The sequence below is a fragment of the Microtus pennsylvanicus genome, chromosome 17 (genome assembly GCF_037038515.1).
Source record: "Microtus pennsylvanicus isolate mMicPen1 chromosome 17, mMicPen1.hap1, whole genome shotgun sequence".
Lineage (NCBI taxonomy): Eukaryota > Metazoa > Chordata > Mammalia > Rodentia > Cricetidae > Microtus > Microtus pennsylvanicus.
The window spans coordinates 8,723,638-8,743,856 of record NC_134595.1 but is presented as its reverse complement, the minus strand read 5'-3'; the positions used below and the strand labels follow the sequence as shown (position 1 = coordinate 8,743,856).

The 20,219-nt window shown below is 37.5% G+C and overlaps 1 protein-coding gene across 3 annotated transcripts in view; it reads left to right on the top strand.

Annotated features, from left to right (window-relative positions):
• Positions 1–20,219, top strand: part of Erbb4 (erb-b2 receptor tyrosine kinase 4) — a 1,055,862-nt gene that overhangs the window by 1,023,846 nt on the left and 11,797 nt on the right. The gene's annotated exons all lie outside the window — the stretch shown is intronic.

The window sequence follows — 20,219 nt, the reverse complement described above, 5'->3', positions numbered from 1 at the left end:
GAACCCACAGCCAATTTTTTTTTTTTTGCTTTTTCCAGAAACAATCACAGGCATTATTTAATAACATAATTGTTTTTCCCTCTAGAAGAAAAAATGCCCAGTGTTCTTAACATACAGAATTGTTGAGATGCACATAATTCAGCTTCACTGGGTGCCTGCTAAAACCTGTTTTCAGTTGGAGCCAGGTCCTGTGGTTCTGTGTTAGAGTGAGAGGCTATTGAATATTCTTGAGTTCAAATAACTAATTCATTCTTTTACTCTTAGGAATTGCATGTGTTTGTAAGAGTGTAAAATTATTAAAGGAGAGAAAAGATTGATTATCATTTACTTGTCTTGAGTACTATATATGTGTCTTGTACTTATTAGTATATTTAATCTCCTGAGAACTTTGCTTTAGGTTTTATGCTTTACCACATCCTTCCTTACCATTTTCCTAATTTTTACCATTCCTAGCTATCCACTATTCTGTATATTCTTATATATTTTGTATATGTGCAAACTGAGACATAGATATTAGGTCATAGGACCTAACAGCCACCTCAAAGGTTCCCAGGGCCTAAGACTCACCTCAGTGGTACATTGCCTTTCATGCTGCCTCTGAGATTCTTTGTTATATTATCATTACTACAAAGTCAATTCTCAGTCCTCCTTTTCAGTGCTGGAGATCAGTCCTGAGCCCCTAAACATGCTAAGCTAGTCAGCTACTGCTGAGCTACCTCCACAGCCAGTTCCATAAATAAATGAAGTTTTATTATCTAATTATTTTTAATGTATATGTATATGGCTGTTTTTACTACATGTGTTTTTCCATCACATGTGTTCAGGCCCATAGAGGACAGAAGGGGTCTAGGGTTATGTAGTAGGAGCTGCGGGCTGTGTTCCTGCCGCCCCAGCTCCTGGTCGCCTGGCAAGCTTATGCCCCGAAATAACAACACACAAACTGTATTCTTTTAAACACTGTTTGGCCCATTATATCTAGCCTCTTCTCAGCTAACTCTCGCACCTGGACTAGCCCATTTCTAATAATGTGTGTAGCACCCCAAGGTGCGCTTACTGGGAAGATTCTAGCCTACATCCATCCTGGGTTGGAGCTTCATCACATCTGCCTGGGAGAGGGGAGCATGGCCTCTGAGCTCACTTCCTCTTCCTCGCAGCATTCTGTTCTGTTTACTCCTCCCACCTATGTTTTAACCTATGAGGCCAAGCAGTTTCTTTATCAATTAACCAATGACCTTCCTCCATCAGGGTTATAGATGTTTATGGACTGTCATGTGTGTGTTGGGTGTCATAAGTGGGGAGCACTGTGTGCTCTTAAGCACTGGGCCATATCTTCAGCTATTCAGCAAAGATCTTGACTTCTTGAACATTTGAATCATTAGAACTTCATGTTGGTTGTGTTCTTCAAGGGAATGTTTTAATAAGAGCTGTTTATCTATCAATACAGAAAGAAATATCCTCTTACCTGTCTTAAATTATGACAATTTCAGGCAAACAACAACAACAAAATCATCTTCACTTGGTAGTATATTCATTAAACAGTCATTAAGGAAACTTCTGCGTATTTAGTTTTTCTAGGAATGCATTTAATCTTGCCCCCCCCCAAAGTTAACATGTATGAAATGGAAAAAAAAATGTTACAATAGGAACAAGGAGAGTGCATAAGTGACTATTGAATGAAGTGAATTTTATTTTAAGGGGCGCAACAAGGTCATTTTGACTTCTAGTAAGAAAATACTCCTGCATTGCTGGTGGGAGTGCAAGCTGGTACAACCCCTTTGGATGTCAGTATGTCAATTTCTCAAAAAAAAAAAATTAGGAAACCTTCCTCAAGACCCAGCAATACCACTTTTGGGTATATATCCAAAGGATGCTCAATCGTGCCACAAGGACATGTGCTCAACTATGTTCATAGCAGCATTTTTTTTTATCATAGCCAGACCTGGAAACAACCTAAATGCCCCTCAACCAGAGAATGAACAATGAAAATGTGGTACAGTTACACAATGGAGTACTACACAGAAAAAAAAAAGAAAAAAAGACATCTTGAAATTTGCAGGCAAATAAATGGAGCTAGAAAAACATCATATTGAGTGAGGTAACCCAGACCTAGAAAGACAATTATCATATAATTTACTCATAAGTGACTTTTAGACATAAAGAAAAGAAAACCAGTTTACAATTCACAATCCCAGAGAAACTAGACAGCACTTAGGAACCTAAAAGAAACATACATGGATCTAATCTACATGGGAAGTAGAAAAAGAGACAAGATCTCCTGGGTAAATCGGGAGCATGGGGACCATGGAGGGTAGAAGGGGAGGGGAGAGGAAGGGAGGGAAGCAGAAAAACGTATAGCTTAATATAATCAATAAAAAAATTTAAAAAGTAAAGAAAAAGAAAATTCTGAGAGCATTTTGATGTTAACTAAAGCAGAGATGGAAGGAACCTGAGGAGTGTCTGAGGAGTTTGATAGGAGCGACAGTTCTGAAATAGATCAGTGGGACCTGGAGAGCCACCGAATAACAAACACAGAGTGGGAGCGGATGCCGAGTGTTCTAACTCTGTGAGTGGGCAGATGTTAATATTATGGATTAGTGTATAAAATGTGAAAAGAAAATTAATTGGTGTTTTGGAATTTAAAGAGATGTCAACACTAGACTTTCAGGATGCATGCCTAAAAGGCAAAGTTGTCATGTTTTTTTTTTTTACCTTGTTTTGTGGTATTTACATTGCTAGTACTTTTTAACAGTTCCAGCATAACATAGAGGTAGTGGAAAGCCAAATGCAACTGAATAATCAGCAAAGTCAGCAATGGAATTCTCTTTGAAAAATTCTATCATACAAATGGAAGAAGTAAGGGTATATAGAATATACCAGAGAGAAAATCTTTATTGAAGCAATCTATTACTCTTGTTTTTATTTCAGTTGACTTTGTTTTACTACACAATAGATGTGGTATCTGATTGCCTATATTTAAATATGACTACAGTGCTGGCTAGCTTGCGTAAACTTGAACTTTTAGCTACTTAGTTTATTATTCTCAAACTGTGGGTAAGGCCATATGTACCAGGGGAAATGTGAAGACCCAGAGCAATTATATTTATAGGACACTTCAAACTAACAACTCAGCACCTCTTTGCCCTTTCTCTTCCTACACCCCAGTTTCCTCACACAGTGCTCCTCCACATTCTAGTTTTTCTCACCTCTTCCTTAACTTACCTCTCAATCCCTCTTTCATCTCTGCAATAACAAAAGTAATTCACACCAAGACTTTGAGAATTGATAGAAATGATTGGAAACAGAAAGAACAGACTTGGTTGAAGGATCACATTATAGAGAGTACATGTTCCTATTCAACTCTCTTTTTTTATTGTCTGCCGGTTCCAACTCTATTTCTTTACTGATTCCAATTTCCCTTTGTCTCCTATATTAGAGTTTTCCTTTTCATCTGAGGGCTTGCAGTCATATGTTCAATTATTCACTACTCAACCACTCAAGCACTTAGAATTTAAAATGTTTTAACAAAAAGTTAATTGTCTCTCATGAATGATTTTAGTCTACTGATAATAACAAGTTTTCTGCTTTATTATACTTTACAGATTAAATTGAGAGACACTAGGAGACTGCCAGCCTATAGACACGTAGCATATAGAACAAGGCTATGCAAGGAGCAAAGGGCACAGGCGTGTTACTGGGAGAAAGACGGAATATGGCTTCAGCTAGTGCTATTCGGAGACAGCTAAAGGCTAATGAAGATCCAGTGCTTTTAAAAACAAGATGAAAGGCATGGCTGTTTAGAGGGGTCCACTCGGGTGTGTAATGCTTCTGCCCCACCACGGAAACTGTGGAGAATGGAGAGGAGACAAAAGATAGGAAGAGGTGCGAACGCAGAAAAGATGCAAAACCAGCATAGAAACAGTGGGGTGTAAAGGCTACCTGGAGGGCCAGTGCAGTAATTAATTAGTTCTTTCCTTTGACTTAACTACCTACTTATGTATAATTACATAAGTATGAGCACCAGGTTTCTGTTAAGGGCAGAATATTATGCTAGGTTATATACATGTGTTTTTTTTTAAACTAGCTAAAACAAAGAAGAGGTATCATTATTCAGTTTTAGGCTAAAGAAATTAAAATTCAGATTTTTAATAGTTGTGACATACCTAGTAATATCTAGTAAGTAACTCAAGATAGAAAGCCAGATATCTTCAAGAAATACTTCAAGATACTTCAATACTAGAAAAATAGGAAGCATCCAGAAATTGATATATGGGAAGAAGGCAAAAGAAATGATTGACTTATAGAAAGGAATCATGAGGAAACATAAGGCTGTGGTCAAAGAAAGGAATTATTCTTTTAGAGTTTATAGTGGGAGTTTTTTTTTTGGCATTCAGGTATAATCATGTGGTACTTGAATGCAGTTGAGATAAGATCACAGTCAAGAAGAACACTCTGACGCTATAATGCTTGGGTACTGACTGGCACTTATCCAGAAAAGGCTGTGCAATCCAAGTGACATAAATAGACATGAGCAAGCTGGGTATTGGACAGTGCTTCCGATGACTGTAGAGAATACTCAGGTGGATAAGGACCTGTGGTAGAATCAGTTAACAAGAGCCTGAGAAAGGGAGAGGGAATAGAATGATTTTGAAAGCTGTGATCCAGAATCTTGCAGACTAATGATTCTGGCTCAGACAAATTGTGAAATGACATTATTCAGTAGAGAGAACTGTCAAGGAACAACCCTGTATGTGCAGGCGACTGCTGAATATTGTGTGTGGTTGCTAAGGCATTAGCGCAGCAAACATTTTCATAATAGGGAAGACACAAATCTAGGTTTTGTGAAGATGGATTCTATTGTGTGTTTGAGTAAAGTCCAAGGAAAGGGAGATGGGACTGGTGAGATAGCTTAGTGGTTGCGAATGCTTGACAGTCTTTCATAGGCAGGAGTTTAGTTCCCAGCATCCTCACGGAGTAGCACACAACAGCCAGTAATTTTGGCTTCGGGGATCACACAACCTCAGTCTGGCCTCTGCAGGCTACAACAGACATGTGGCATATGAACACAGGGCATATGCACACTTACACACATGAAAATAAATGTTTTTAAAAAGCAAAAGATTACAAAATGAACATTTTGCTCTTCTGAACTGCACAACATCATAACGTTATGTGAACCAATGACGCGGTTATTACAGAGACCTGGAGAGATCTACCATTGAAGAGCTGAAAGCCTCTGCACCACCGCTTCAGGGTAAACCACTGTGGGTCAAAAGGATGTGAAAATAGACGCGAGAAAATGCCTAGAGAGAATTAATGTACATCGGTTTTTAAATCACATGTTTGTGGGAGCTTCCTTCGGGACTTCTGATATTAGACACTCAAGATGAATGGCGTGGACCCTGGAAGATTACTATAATAACGAAGAACCCTTTATTTAAAGCATTTCCTTCCTCCCTTCTGGAGACAGAATTGCCCTGCAGATTTTAAAATTTTATTTGTGAGCTGATAAATGTTTTATGAGTGCTCACCTGACTCTATGTTTGGGATGCACTTGCTGCTCCCCTTTGCTCTTCTCTTGGCCAGAATTTCCAGGAAGGAGCAGAGGAAGGTGTTGCACAGCAAACAATTTAGAGCCTGAGTTTGTGTCATGACAGCTCTTCCCCTCCTGCATATTTGGCATCCAGTAGGCATCTGCAGGACCACAGAGAGGTTGCTAAGCTAAGATTACTTCTAATTGCTTTCACTTGAATTTACTTCACCGCTTAATAGGCTTTTCATAGGAAGTCACAAAAATGACTAAAATCCCCGCTTTGTATTTGTTACTTTGGACAAAGACATCTCAATTTATCCACCCCAATCTGAGCTACTAGGTATTTTATTTATCATTATGTTTAGATAAGTAACATTTAAAGACATTGGATAGGTGGGATACTGATAAAACTGGATAGGTAATCTATTTAAGGAACTGTTCTCACAAACCTAATGCTAATGAGGTAGACACAGTATTTAAATGTCTTAAATATTTTGGCAAGAAAGACAGTCACACTCTGTTTTGTGATTTTATTCATTTGACTAAGTGTTAGTATTTTCTTTTTTCCAAAAATATCTACACCCTGTCTTAAATATTCCATTAAAAGTGATAAATAGAGTCAAGTATAATCCCAGAATTTAGGAGACTGAGGCAGGAGAATTACAAGTCCAAGGCCAGGCTGGTCTATAGAAGGATTTATCGAATAACCTGGGCTACAGAGAGATATCACATCTGAGAAACAACAGTAACAGGAAAACAGACATTATAAGTAGTATGTGTAATAGCTATATGCTAAAGAAAGAAGTAACCTGGCAAATATTCCAGAACCTTACCTTATAATGGCAGATAATGTTTAGTAGTTTTTTCTAATCATTGCTAGAAAGAATGGGGTACAGATGTATGTATGAAAATACCTTTTCTCTTTTCCGTTTTTCTAAAGTCAGTTTTTATCAGATTATATTAATGTCACAAAAATTCGCATTGTTGTATAAATTGACTATTTTCTTTTTAAGTTTTAACTTTCTTAAAATCTTAATTATATTTTAAAAATATTTTAGATATTAATTTTATTATAAAGGTAGTCCACAGGAATTCTCTTTCTACTGGACTCAATATAATAGTGCAACCATTCCCTACACAGTGTTTTCTCTACCCTCTATGTGTGTGTATCTATCTTCTGTCTGTCTCTTTCACTCTATCTGTGACTGTATATTATCTATCATCTATCTGTTATTTATCTTACTATCATCTATCTATTTTACTGTCATATATATGTGTGTGTGTGTGTGTGTGTGTGTGTGTGTGTGTGTGTGTGTGTGTCTATCTATCTATCCATCCATCTATCTATAATCTCTCTCTTCCTCCCTCCCTCTCTCTAGCTTTCTCTCAGTATCATTTCTGTGTAAATATTAGCACACACAGTGAAGGAAAATTTGCTCTAAACACCTGGGCAGTGCTGCAGACTTCTTGGCCTGTAGACAATGCTTCACTATGAATTCTGAGACATAACTCATTAGAAATCTGTCCACATACTTTCAACTGTTCAGTAAAAGCGATTCAAGAAAAATCAAAGCCGATGTGCTCTCCACAGAAGTGAGAATTTCTAATGTTTGGTTTCTACTGACTCTGGCCATTAACTGAAAAAGGAAAAAAACAAAATAATAAGGATTTTGTTTCTGCTTATTATCATCTCGGCTGTTGAGCCGTCGAATTAAGTTATTTTAATTGGTTAAGCATTGAATAGACATTTTTCTGTGGTCAAATGACCAGGAACTTTTAATGGTGAATCTAGCCTTTAATTGTAGAGCCATCTCTGCAGCACAAGTGCCAGTGTATTTAAGTAGCCCTACCCAAATCTATTGTCGGACTATAAGAAGCATTGCACCATTAGTTTGTGAGTATTTAAAATGACTTTAAATGATTAATTACTCACTATGCATTCAACTTCAGTTACTTATCAGTACTTTATTTACATCAGTGTTTTCATTAATTTTGGAAGTTGTTTCAAGTGATATTTGTGGTTAGATATTTTGGAAAATAATCCCTTTCACTCCTAAATTTATGGCAACTGTTGTCATCTGCACAAGATGTGCACAAAATCGGATCCATTCACATTTCACCTCAGATGGGAAAGGAAACAATGAGGCCCCACCCCTACTTGAGACTATTGGAAATTAGCAGCAACTGGAGAAGAGGGGGTCATTGTCTTTAATGGTGCAGCCACTGATGATTGGCTTTGCCCCATATCTTCCATGCATATTTATGTGGCAAACTCTAAACTCAGTGGGAAACATACAAAAAGAAGGCATGAAAGTAAATGGGGGCCTGTGGAGAAAAGGAGTTCCAGTGAGAGAGGGAGATGATTGAGAGAGGGGAATGGAGGACTGAAAGTTACCAAAATTCATTTTAATTTTACAAATATATGAAGCTATAAAGGTGTGGATATTATCAATGTTTCCTATATAAGTTTATGAAACAAGTATCAAAAATATAAAAATGAACAATAGAACCAAGAAATACAATACAAATGTTTCCCCTGCTGAAAAGAACCATCATCATCATAATAATAATAACTGCCACTATCACATATCCTTGTAGCAGTGTGAACACTTTCATTCTCTTCTATCAAAATGTATATTTATTTGGCCTAATATGACTTTGTATGAATGACACTTAGAAAATCTAGGACTAAGTTTTATTTTCTTTTACTTAAGAAATAAAGGAACACTTAGTTCAACCTTCCATACTGTCATTTTACCTGACCAGAGATATCTGAGACACACATGAATATAGAAAACCAACAGGAAACTCAATATTAATCATATTGCACAGATACATACACCAAGCTCCGAGTAAGGCTCTTGACTAGAATGGGGTTCTTCACCAGGAATGCCTTCCATAATTAAGCACTTTTTCTTCTGCAGCAACTTATGCCCTTACTTGAAGAACACACCATAATCTTTAGAATTTCATTGTCTTACAGCTATTATTCTATACACCATTCAACCTTGTGTGTGTGTGTTTGTGTGTGCGTGTTTGTGTGTGTAACTTAAAATGTCAGATATGTACCATAGTATGGAAATATAAGTTGAATGGGATATGGGACTAATGAAGAAAGGATTCATTTTATATCTACTGTAAACCTCTTTATCCTCAAAGTCTGTCTTTACTGACATTTTTCTTTTAAATAATTTATTGTTTTTTCCAGCTTAATCACAGTTTGTTCTTCCTCCCTCCTCTCTTCCAAGTCTTTACTTTCAACCTCTCCTTCATCCATTCCTCCTCCTTTCTCTTCAGAAAAGTGCAGGCCTCCCATGGATATCAGCCAATCATGACATATCAAGATGCAGGAAGACTAGGCATCTCCTCTCCTATTATGGCTGGACTAGGTAACCCACTAGAAGGAAAGGGGCCGGAAACAAGTAACAGATTCAGAGAAAGCCCCTGCTCTCACTGTTAGGAGTCCCACAAAAGACCAAGGTATACAACTGTAACATATACACAAAGGGCCTATGTCACTCCCAAGCAAATTCTCTGGTTCAGACTCTGAGTCCCGATGACATACATGCTGATAAGCTAATTTATTTCGATAGAGGCTTGTGTGAGGAGTTTTGGGGAGGTGAGACTGGAGGAATTGGCAAGGATTGTAATTACCAATAGTCTTCAATGCCAAAGCACTGGAACTTTAATCTGAGGGCAAAGAAAATGATTTTAGTTTTGTCAACAGAGTAAGTAACAGATGTGAATGGAATGCCTCAACTGGAGATAGGCAAGAATCTACAGCACTCTAGTCGTCATAGTTAAGATGCTCACAATGCCACGCGTCTTCAGTGAATTCTGGTTCACTCAGTTTCCCTACGAGAAGAAATAATACATTCCTTTACCCAAAAAGTAATGACTAATATGGTAAATTTTATGATTTTTAACCACAGACAGAAGGATGAAGGAAGTGTTTAGATTTGGTGATTAGAAGCCATTTTAAAGAGTAGATGATAGGTGCTCAGATCTGAGGTATAAAGCAGAGAGGAAATCTACGAAAATATTGAGATATTTTGTTTGCACAAAGGGATGAGTTATTGTTAATGTCAATCACTAAAAAAGGAAACAAGTAAGATTTGATTTGTGAAGGAAATGTGTGTTTATTTCTGCTGGGAATCAGAATTTTGGAAATGCCATGGAACCTTTCAGTGGAGGTACAAGTCAGTAGCAGTTTACTAGGTGGAAATTAGCAATCCATATTCTAGCGTTACCTGAAAGGAGGTCTGCTAGGAACTAAGAACACGAATTTGGGAAACTCTCATTTATTCACTGAAAGAGCGAATAGATTCTTTTTTACATAGATACCGAGACAATGGGCAGTGCAAAAGAGACGTTTGCTACTATGAGAGGTCCGTAATCGAGTACCTGGAATGAGAGGACATTGCAGCCCTATCTCCTACAGAAGCAGAACAGAAGCTCATGAGCTTAGAAATCTTTAGAGAATAATAATGATTTCATAAGCCTGGAATTGAGAAATCAACCTTGGTGAGGAAACCTAGAAACCCCACTTCATCATCTTTGGAGTCCCAGCTAGGCCACTCCTGACTCAGACATGATCTAAAAAACCCAAGTAGATTGTCTGGTCCCTCAAATTAAGTCATAAAAGCTGTTTTTCTAATCAGGATAGTTGAGATTTGCTTGCTAATGAGAAGCCATGTGATCTAGCGTAAAATCACTCACTATCTCTATGACCCTGGCAGAAAACAGTGTGAGTGGGTCATCTTGGCATCCATGTCAGATTTAAATTATACTGCCTACTACATTTTAGGTCGATTTTAGTCTGGGTTTATTTCTTTTTCTTTTTGAAGCACAATCTTAACTGTTTTAGAACATGAAAGGACATTATTATAGCCCTGATCCTGACTAATCTGGTTGACTTCGGCAGCAACTAGTATAAATAGAAAACTAGGAACTATTAGTCTTTCTCCCTCACCCTGAATTCCTGAACTATTAGTCTTTTCCCCCACCCTGAATTTCAGGAAATTCCAGAGTGCTATATGAATAGATTCAGGACCGTTTTAAATATTTTTCCCTCTCACTTTTCACATGCACCAAAGTCAGACTTCAAAAGTTAAAAAAAAAAAAAAGAAAGAAAGAAAGGTAAGAGCTGTTTGGACTTCAGTGAACAAGTAGGTCTTGGAGAGAGCATTTTTCTCTTGGGGTGCTACCTGCAATCTGATATTCATTTTGCTCAGATCAGTTGTAAATACCAGGCTGTTTCTGTGAAATGTAAGTGGTGTTTGCTCTGGGCTGGTGGGACAGTCATGTGCTGTTTGCTCTGTCAGGAGCTCGGCAGGAGGATCCGCTGTACGTTATTCAGATCAGCTGGCAGGAACCAGCTGTCCTAATTCCAGGTGGACTGAGAGGAACCACTTTCCTTACAGCACCAGCTGTGCCACCTGGTAGCTTAAAGAGCAGTAGTTGGGCGAATGAACCATTGTTACAAATTCACTTTTTATCTGGTAAACAGTTTGCAGAAGCCAGAACAACTGACGGTATTTCCAATCTGCTCCACATTGAATTGATGTGAACACAGAAAGAAAGGCATTGTCTAGGTCGAGGGAAAATGCCTCCCAGGGATATCAACCAAGCGCAGCATAACAAGTTACAATAAGACTAGGCAGAAACCCAAAGCTGACGCTTTGCTGGAGGGAAATGGTGGCGGACTGGATCTGGGGGAGAGGGAAGGTAGTGGTGGGAAGCCGGGAGCAGTGGAGGGAGGGGAAACTACAGCTGGAATGTAATGTGTGAGAAAATAAAATGAAACAGAAAAGGAAAAAATCCACTTTTAAGCTTTAAAAACTATTTTATAAAAACTTACATTTGTTTTTTTAAAAAGAAAATGTCTGTGTGCTGCCGACACCTGTTATTTAGAACACTGAATAAAATCTACAGCCAAAACAAGCTTTATAAAATTTGCAGTTCTAGTAGCTGTTATTTAGAACACTGAACACAATCTACAGCCAAAATAAGCTTTATAAAATTTGCAGTCTAGTACCTGTATTGCTTGACCTAGTCTGCTCATTAGATAACCCATGTCTTCCATATGTTTTTACATTCTTCTGCATGGATTTATGTGAATACTGCAATTGTTGCTTTGACTACATAGATAACACTTTCCAAGTTTCAACTGTAGCGAAAGAGAAGGCTGAACATTTCACAGTCCCTGTTACTTGCAAGCAAATAAGATAACTTTAAAAACCATAAATAAATATTTAAGTGGGGCTCATATGTGGCTTGATGAATAAGATTTGCTGATAACACATGTGACAATAAAGAAAAAGAACTAAGCTAACAGCCTATAAGAGAAAGTGAATGTGGTTGAAGGAGTTCAGTCAGCCTTCGTTTCTACGTAAGCTGCCAATATCATTGCTGTCCTTTGCAACATAAACACGTGTGCAGGAACACACTGGGAGCAATTATTTTAAATAAACCTTTACCAATAATACTAGAAAAACATTTCTTATATCCAGCCCATGTCCTGACAAGCTAAGTTTTAAAATAATGATATTCAAATTCAAATTGTTTGTAGAATTTTTCATTCTTACTTCACAGTTGCTTTACAGATTATTTATTTTTAAACTATTTTGATAATTGTAGAAATTGCATAGTGTGTTTCTGTGTATCACATGAATTAAAGCATTACTGAAGTAAACGTATACTAACTGACCATAAGCATGTTTATATGTACGGATATCAATAACTAACTTATTTAGCTAGGATGTTCAAATAGCATACCCTCTCTTAGTGGAAGGCCAGGTACTTTGTAAGTAATCCATCATGCTAATAAATACTTTTTGTTTGTCTGTTTTTGTTGTTCGAGACAGGGTTTCTCTGTGTGTGTAGCCCTGGCTGTCCTAGAACTCACTCTGTAGATCTGGCTGGCCTCAAACTCAGAGACCCACCTGCCTCGGCCTTCCGAGTGCTGGGAATAAAGGAGTGCACCACCATCACCCAGGTCTAATAAATACTTTTAATTAGCATATTTATAGACAGCTTTGGTACATAGTATTTGCTGTTATAAGATTGTTACTATTGTCTTATAAAGCCACAGCATATTAAAAAAGAAAGATAGATGTTTATCTGAAAATTTTACTTTCTATTAAAATAATGAAATACTCCAATATATTTCAAGTTAGAATGAATGTAATATCATTTTGTACATAATGTAAGGCAAGTAGTTTCACTTATTTCAAGAAGAAAATGAGGTATCCTTTCAGAAACCTCTTAAAAAATACATAACTAAAATAGTTTTCTAAATTATTCATTAAATGCTTGTTTAAAATCATAAGTTATAAAATAATGTATAGTAAGTGAGAATCAGGGACCCTTATTTTAGAAATGTCACTAACTGGTTGTATGACATTGGAAATTATCATCATAAAGCATCACAAAGGTGGCTCAGAAGGTGAAGGTGTTTGCTGCTAAGCCTAACCTGAGTTTGAGCTCCAGGACCCACAAAGTGGAATAAGACACTAACTCCCTGAAAGTTGTTCTCTTACCTTCATGTGTGCATTCTTTCTGCCACAATAAATAAATAAGATTAATTAAAAAAATTTAAATCAAATCTTAATCTATTAAATAAAATATTTAATAATTTCTTTCAAAATTATGTTTTTATTAATCACCATCCAAAGGTAGCATTCTTTCCCTAGAGCCAGTTAGGGATGTGCCGCATGAAGGATAAGTGTTTTGGGTAGATACTTTAATGACCCAAAAATGTGGTAAACACGCTTGGGAAATACGCATGAGACAATTTTACAAGAGACTTTGCACTTGTGCTAGTCGCCCTTGTAACATTTAACTATTAATCCCCGAGTTTAAGAGAGAACATTCATTTTAAGTTCCAGTCATTTGAAGGCTGAAAGGGAGTTTTCACATCACTTATGACAAAGCCCTACCTTCTTCTCAGAGTCAGTTAAACTGAGGGTCCAAGAGGCTAAGGAGTTGATTAAATGCTCTCTGGTGAGTGAAAAGCCTTCACAAATGGGATTCCAGATCTAGGAGGACTTTGTGCAGCCATCTGTCTGGAGGCTGTGTACTCTTTGTTTTCGAAAGTTGCCTAATGCGGTGCTCATGTGTGAAGAATTTTTCATCAGATTCCTTCTCACTACTGGTATAAAATGATAGAAGCAGTTTCAGTCTTAGGATCTTTTGAACAGCTGTAGAAAAGCTCTATTCTAAATGATTATAGACTGGCTGAGGTTGACAATCAAAGCTAAACACCAGGACCCCATCCTTTGCCAACTTGACACACAGATTATCTCTTCAAAACCATAACCGTCTATCACTTGTCCCCAAGGTCTTATATTTATTTTATAACATAGAATATAATCCACATTTTAATAATCCAATGAGACTTTAGCAATTTCAATATGTTCAAAATCCTTTAACCTTGAGCTCCTAGAAATAAAAACAAGTTATCTGCTTCCAATGTTCAAGCACAGAATAAACATACTTGCTCCAAAAGGGAGGCAGAGCAGAGAACAATCACAACAAACAAACAAACAAAATCCAATTTTGAAAATACCCAGTCTTGCAGTTCTAATGTTCGGTATCTCATTTTTGTTTCTGCTCAGAAACAAAGATAGTTTGACCAAGTTATCTGTTCTAAAGAATGTATGAGAAAATGAGGGAAAGTGATGCCTTCTTCCCATCTCACAGGGGCTTTAGGTTGGCTTAGACCTGCTGGAAATATTCTGTTCACATAAACTGCCAGCTATTAGGAGGATAGTTATTGCAACCTTTACCTAGAAAACAATAAGAAAAGGGAAGGAAAGAAAGAAAACGAAGGAGGGAGGAAAGGAGGAAAGAAAGAAGGAAGGAAAGAAGGAAGAAAAGGAGGAAGGAAGGAAGGAAGGAAGGAAGGAAGGAAGGAAGGAAGGAAGGAAGGAAAGGTGGGAGGAAGGAAACGAAGGAAGAAGGGAAAGGAAGGAGGAAGGAAAGAAAGAAGGAAGGAAGGGAGGGAAGAAGGAAAGAAATAAGGGAGGAATGAGCAGACCGAGGGAGAGAGGACGGAAGGAGAAAGGAAGAGAAAAAGCTAGGAAAATTATTATTAGAAATAATTTTATTCATTTTCATCACTATCACAAAATATCTGAGGCCAGGTAACATATTGGGCTAATTAATTGACAATTTTAAAAGATAGGTCTAAATATTATGGCTCAAGTGCTGCTTTAGCACTAAACGTTGCATCACATCCTGGTAGATACCATCCTGGTGGTGCAGTGGGTGAAGCAGGGAGACCCTATGAGATCAGACCGGGAAGACAGTAAGGGGAGATTCCAGCTCGCTCTTTTAATGATAACCTTCTTGACTGAAGTAATTTACAGATCTCTGAAGAACAAAGAAGGACTCCCACAGGCCTCTACCTCTTAAAGTCTCTAGTACCACCACACTAAAAATTGAGCCTGCACACAAACCCGTAGTTGACACAGTCCACTTGCAAAATACGACACCAAATGAGAATGAGTAGTGACACTAGGGTGGAGAGATAAACTCCAAATGTTTACTAATTTTAAGAGAGGCGGCTAGTGTCTTATTCTTTACCTTGTACAAGGCTAATGAATGTTAGCATAAAACACCAGCATAAAACTGTTTTTTCATGCCTTGTTATTTTTGACTGCGTTAATAATTTTTTATATTACATCATGCAATACTGATTGAAGCGATGACGTAAATCAAAAAGGGAGTTGTGGGAGATTTTCAGCTTCAGCAGACTGATTCATCTAGTGATGAAGATTTTAGGGTTAAATTACTTTTAATTAAATAATATTTGGAGGCACTGTAATAATTTCTACGTGAGATACAATGGCTTATTTACCGAGAGTTAGCCAGCAAGAGTAACTTACCAAGGCCTGTACTAGGAAAAGTAAATAAGTAAACAGAAGTGCTTGCGTGGAGAGAACTTGTGTTCTCCTGCTTTAAGACTGATGTTGGGAACGGCAGGTAAATGTGTTTGTATGCAATATGTTCACATCAAAAAAGAACTTTGAGTGAAGCATGAAAAAAATATATATATATATAGTCTACATTGTGTGTTTACATCATTAATACTTATTGATATCATTCACAGTTCCCTACTGTCAAAATTCTTCTCTCCAATTGTACAGATGAGACACATGTGAAAGATTAAAAATGCTAAGATTACTGAAAAGTTCATAAAGAACGAGAACACAAGTCAATGGTCCCTTAACTGGGTCACAGGATTCTTGCTAGCTTTCTGTTATGTGTTGAGCGGAACAAAGGTGTTTGAATAAAGTGCTACTCACTCAAATGAGGCAGACAAGGGAGTATATTAGTAAACAAACAAATACATACTTTAATGAAAGATATTAGATGTGGTGTAAATGGTTATAGACACATGATATTTATTTATATCATAGACAAGAGATAGATGATAAATAGGTGATATATCGATAATAGATAAAATGATAGTAAGTTTATGGTGTTATATGGGTAATAAATAAATGAATGATCACTAATGAATAGCTATATATATATATAGGTGATTGTAGTAATAGGAGCTGTGGCGGCAGGGTTGCATCCCCAAACACCCCAGCCACCTGCCCTGCCCGGCTAGCTTTACCCGAAATAATTACACGGACACTGTATTCTTTTAAACACTGCTCTGGCCCATTTCTAATCATCTGTGTAGCGCCCCTAGGTGCGCTTACCGGGAAGATTCTAGCCTAAGTCCATCCTGGGTCGGAGCTGGGGCATGGCGTGTGTCTTCCCTGGAGCGGGTAGCATGGCGTATCTCTGAAGGCGTCTGCTCTGGAGAGGAGAGCTGTCGAGTCTGACCTCACTTCCTCTTCCTCCCAGCCTTCCCTTCTGTTTACTCCACCCACCTAAGGGTGGGCCTATCAAATGGGCCTAGCAGTTTCTTTATTGCTTAAACAATGAAATCAACAGATTGATATATGACACTCCCACATCAGGTGATAGGTAATAGTATAAACATTTATATATATATAATCGTAGGTAAATTGATTAACATCATCAGTTTAAATAGAACCCCCCCCCCCCCGCATAGGGCACTTTTGTCTTTTTTTTTTCTGTTTACCCTCTGAAATGAGAAGGTTTCAAGTACTAGTATATTCACTTGTGAGGAAAAAGGGACATTACGGTTGCATACCAAGAACTGCACACAGTGCAAAAACACTTTCTCTGAGCTGATGTCTAACCTGTGACCAAATGGAAATGCCCATCAGACTGTTAAGCACACATGCCTGGGAGGATAAGAGGTTGAAAATCCATTACAGTTGCTACGTGGAAGTATCTAGGTAATTAGTTAGCATTGATGGATTAGCAATGTCTTACAGACACATTCTATTTCTGATGGTGGGATTTATACTCTTGGCACTTGAAATTGCTATAGTTTGTTATACTTGTTATCAAAAGCTATAATTATTTAGACCCAAATCTCATTAAGGACATGTTTAATTTAAGTACTTGCTGAGTATTTAGAGATGTGATATTTTTGTTTTCTAATAAAATACATTGGCATGATAATTTTTTAAAACCACAATTCACACTTTAACTGATTATCTATTTAAAATTTCTGAGGATCAATATTAAATATTATAAAATCAATACTATACATGTAATCATACAAAAGTTCGAATATGTATTGTTCAACAGTAAGGTTGATTTTTAAGGCGTTGAAAAGTGTATTTAGCACTACAAGTTTTTACATTTGCTAATGCTTGCCTTCTCTATAACCTATGACATTTGGGTTCAAGTCAATCATTCAGTGTCTCAGTGACAGGGCCACAACATTAAACATCCTCTGTCCATCACCCTTACTAATCGCCCCACCACGAGCACACTCCTCATGATTGACCAGTTCCTCACCCACCTCTTTCTATCCCTCTCCTGCTGGTAGTAAATCCTCTCACCAGCTAATTGAATGAGTGCACCTGGCGCTGCTTCCCAAAGATCCACAAAGCCAGACTTTGATGGACAGCAGAGAGTGGCGCAATGTGAAAACAAAGCCTTTAACTGAGAGCTGTGCTTTGTTCTGCTCAGGACTGTAAGGTCACTCCAGCTCGTTCCAGCTGTGGTGAGGATCTTAATTTTTGCTCGTCCAACTTCCTTGCAGCTGTTATTCTTTCCAATATTAAAAGTTCAGCCTCTCGAGTGGAAGGCATTAAGAAAGAAGGGAAAGTAAAGTGCTTCTTGCAAACCAAAAGCACAAAAAGCAAGTAAAATCTGGCTCGGCTCTGAAGTACAAGAAGTTATTTTCAAAGCCCATAAATTATGACATAGTGCTTAACATGTAATTTAAATATATTTAAGCAACAATTATATCACATTTCCAGCCCAGCTAATTGGCCTCACAGATGTTCCCTTGGAGCTGTATTGCCCTTCCATGGGGAAATGAATGGTGTGCTTTTTATCATGGAAACCAGAGAAAAAAGCAAACTGAAAGAAAAATGGAAACAGAAACATAAAAAGCAGCCAGTAGCCCTAAAAACAATGAACACTAAGGGTTTTGTGTAGAACTTGTTTTCATTTTAATGCTGAAAACGGGAAGAAGAAAAACAGTGTGAAGACACTCCAGGACTGTGATGCTGCTTGGTGGTGTGTAGAGAGGGGGCTGGCAGGTTGCTGATGGAGAGACCTGTCAAAGCAGGGACAGGGGATGCATTCTATCAGACAGAGCCTCTCGCTTCCTGTCTCAGAACAAGCTTACGGCAATGTCCAGCTTTTTGCGGTATAGCACCTTTACAGCTGAAGGCATTCTATCCCAGATAATGAAGACAGATAATGAACTGTTTCCTCACTGAGAATGGCTGTGAGTTAGTCCTTTGATTATTCATCTTTCAAGTTCTAAAAAAAATACCAAATGTACGATTAACACTAGCTATAGCTGTGATTCAAATTGAGCTTTATACAGTACAGACATTTTTGCTAAGTAAGAAGTCAAAGGAACACAGGTAACTCCTATTTATCATCTATGTAACTGCAGACATGGAATGAACTCACTCCAACAGCATCATTCTTTTGTGCCTTATTTTGTTTCTACTTCCGTAATCTCAGGCAATATTGATAGTTCAGTATAAATCCCAAAAGGTCAGTCAGTGTCCACATCTCTTCCAGTGTACCATAGTATTTCTAACATCTAGCAGTGACCAGTCATTTTATTGTTAAGATTTAATTAATATGTGCTAAATACTTGCTAATTAATCACGGCTTATGATAAGTCTGGGGTCTGAAATGTTGTAACACTAATTCAGGCAGTTCTCACATTTTATTTGTGCTACCCCACAATTTTACAAATCACTGAGCTATATAAAATATTCCAGTCTCAAATATTATGAACAACCAGAATTGATTTTCTGTCTTTATAAAGGACAGCACATCTGCCTGTATTTGTGATGACTGGAAAACAGATAAGCATTAAAAATGCATCTTTAACAGATACCTTTGACAGGACTGCTTGGTTTAAGAACTCTGATTAGCTGACATGTCTACATACATGTTAGATATGAATATATTTATATAATACTGCAGCACGTAATTTGTCATTCCACAGAATAAAGTAGAAAATGAGGATGAAACGGGGGGTCTGATTTATTTTACAATTGAAAATGTGTGATTAGACCTGAAGCCTACAATTTCTAACAGGACAAAATAATATGTGTGTTGTGTAATAACAACTCCTCCGCATTGAGTCTTAAATGTATCTATAAAATAATGCCTGTAAACTGCAAAAGAGAGCAAGAAAATATGAAGCATACACACAATTGAATACTATTTGACTATAAAAATAGGTGAGAGCTTATCATTTGAAAAGATATAGATGGGCGTAGAAATCTTATTCTCAGTGAAATGGCAGGCCAGATTGACAAATTCCTCATGGCCCCAATGACCCCTGTGTGTAGTTAGAGAAGGAAATGAACTTCACTCTCTGTGCTGTCACAACTCTAGGGTGCCATGCAGTATAAATTCACTGTAGGACTTCTTCTTTGCTCAGTCTGGAAAACCGCATTTGTTAAGTAAAATTGCGTTCTCCAGTTGCTATTGATTTACATTAAATAGTCATTATTCATAGAACAATCTTTTGAGATTGATTTATAAATTTCTAAGTTGTAAGAACATTGACGTGAGATGATAGGTGTTTTATATAAATGATAGAGGTGGCTGGACGGTCTCTTTGGTCATCTCTGTTGACTTACGGTCAGATGTAGAGAGCTGCATCACAAACACAGCTACTTCTGCCTGCTTTACTCCCTACCCTCAATACCAGAAAAGCAGAGAAAGTCTCACCACAGGAAAAGCTGTACTCTCTTAGTGTTTTTAATAATGAGTGAATATATGGGTATATATTTATATTAAGGGATTCACACAGCCATCCCTCGTCCCACTCCTAAGGAACTGTGTCCTTAACAGTTTACCACATTTTACCTTCACTTTCATATAGCTTAAAGGATAAACTATTAAGTTATAAAAATAAAGACTTTTTATTTGCCAAAACCTGGTTGTGAGTCTGATTACATAAGAGGAACAGAAAGTGTATGTCCACTCACAAATTTATTTTTCTAGTTATCTTCTTTTCTTCCTTTTTAAGAAGGTAGAAGATACAATAGTGTGTGGTTTTTTAAATAAGGAGAGAGTGAGTAGTCTTTGCTGCAGTGGTGAAAAT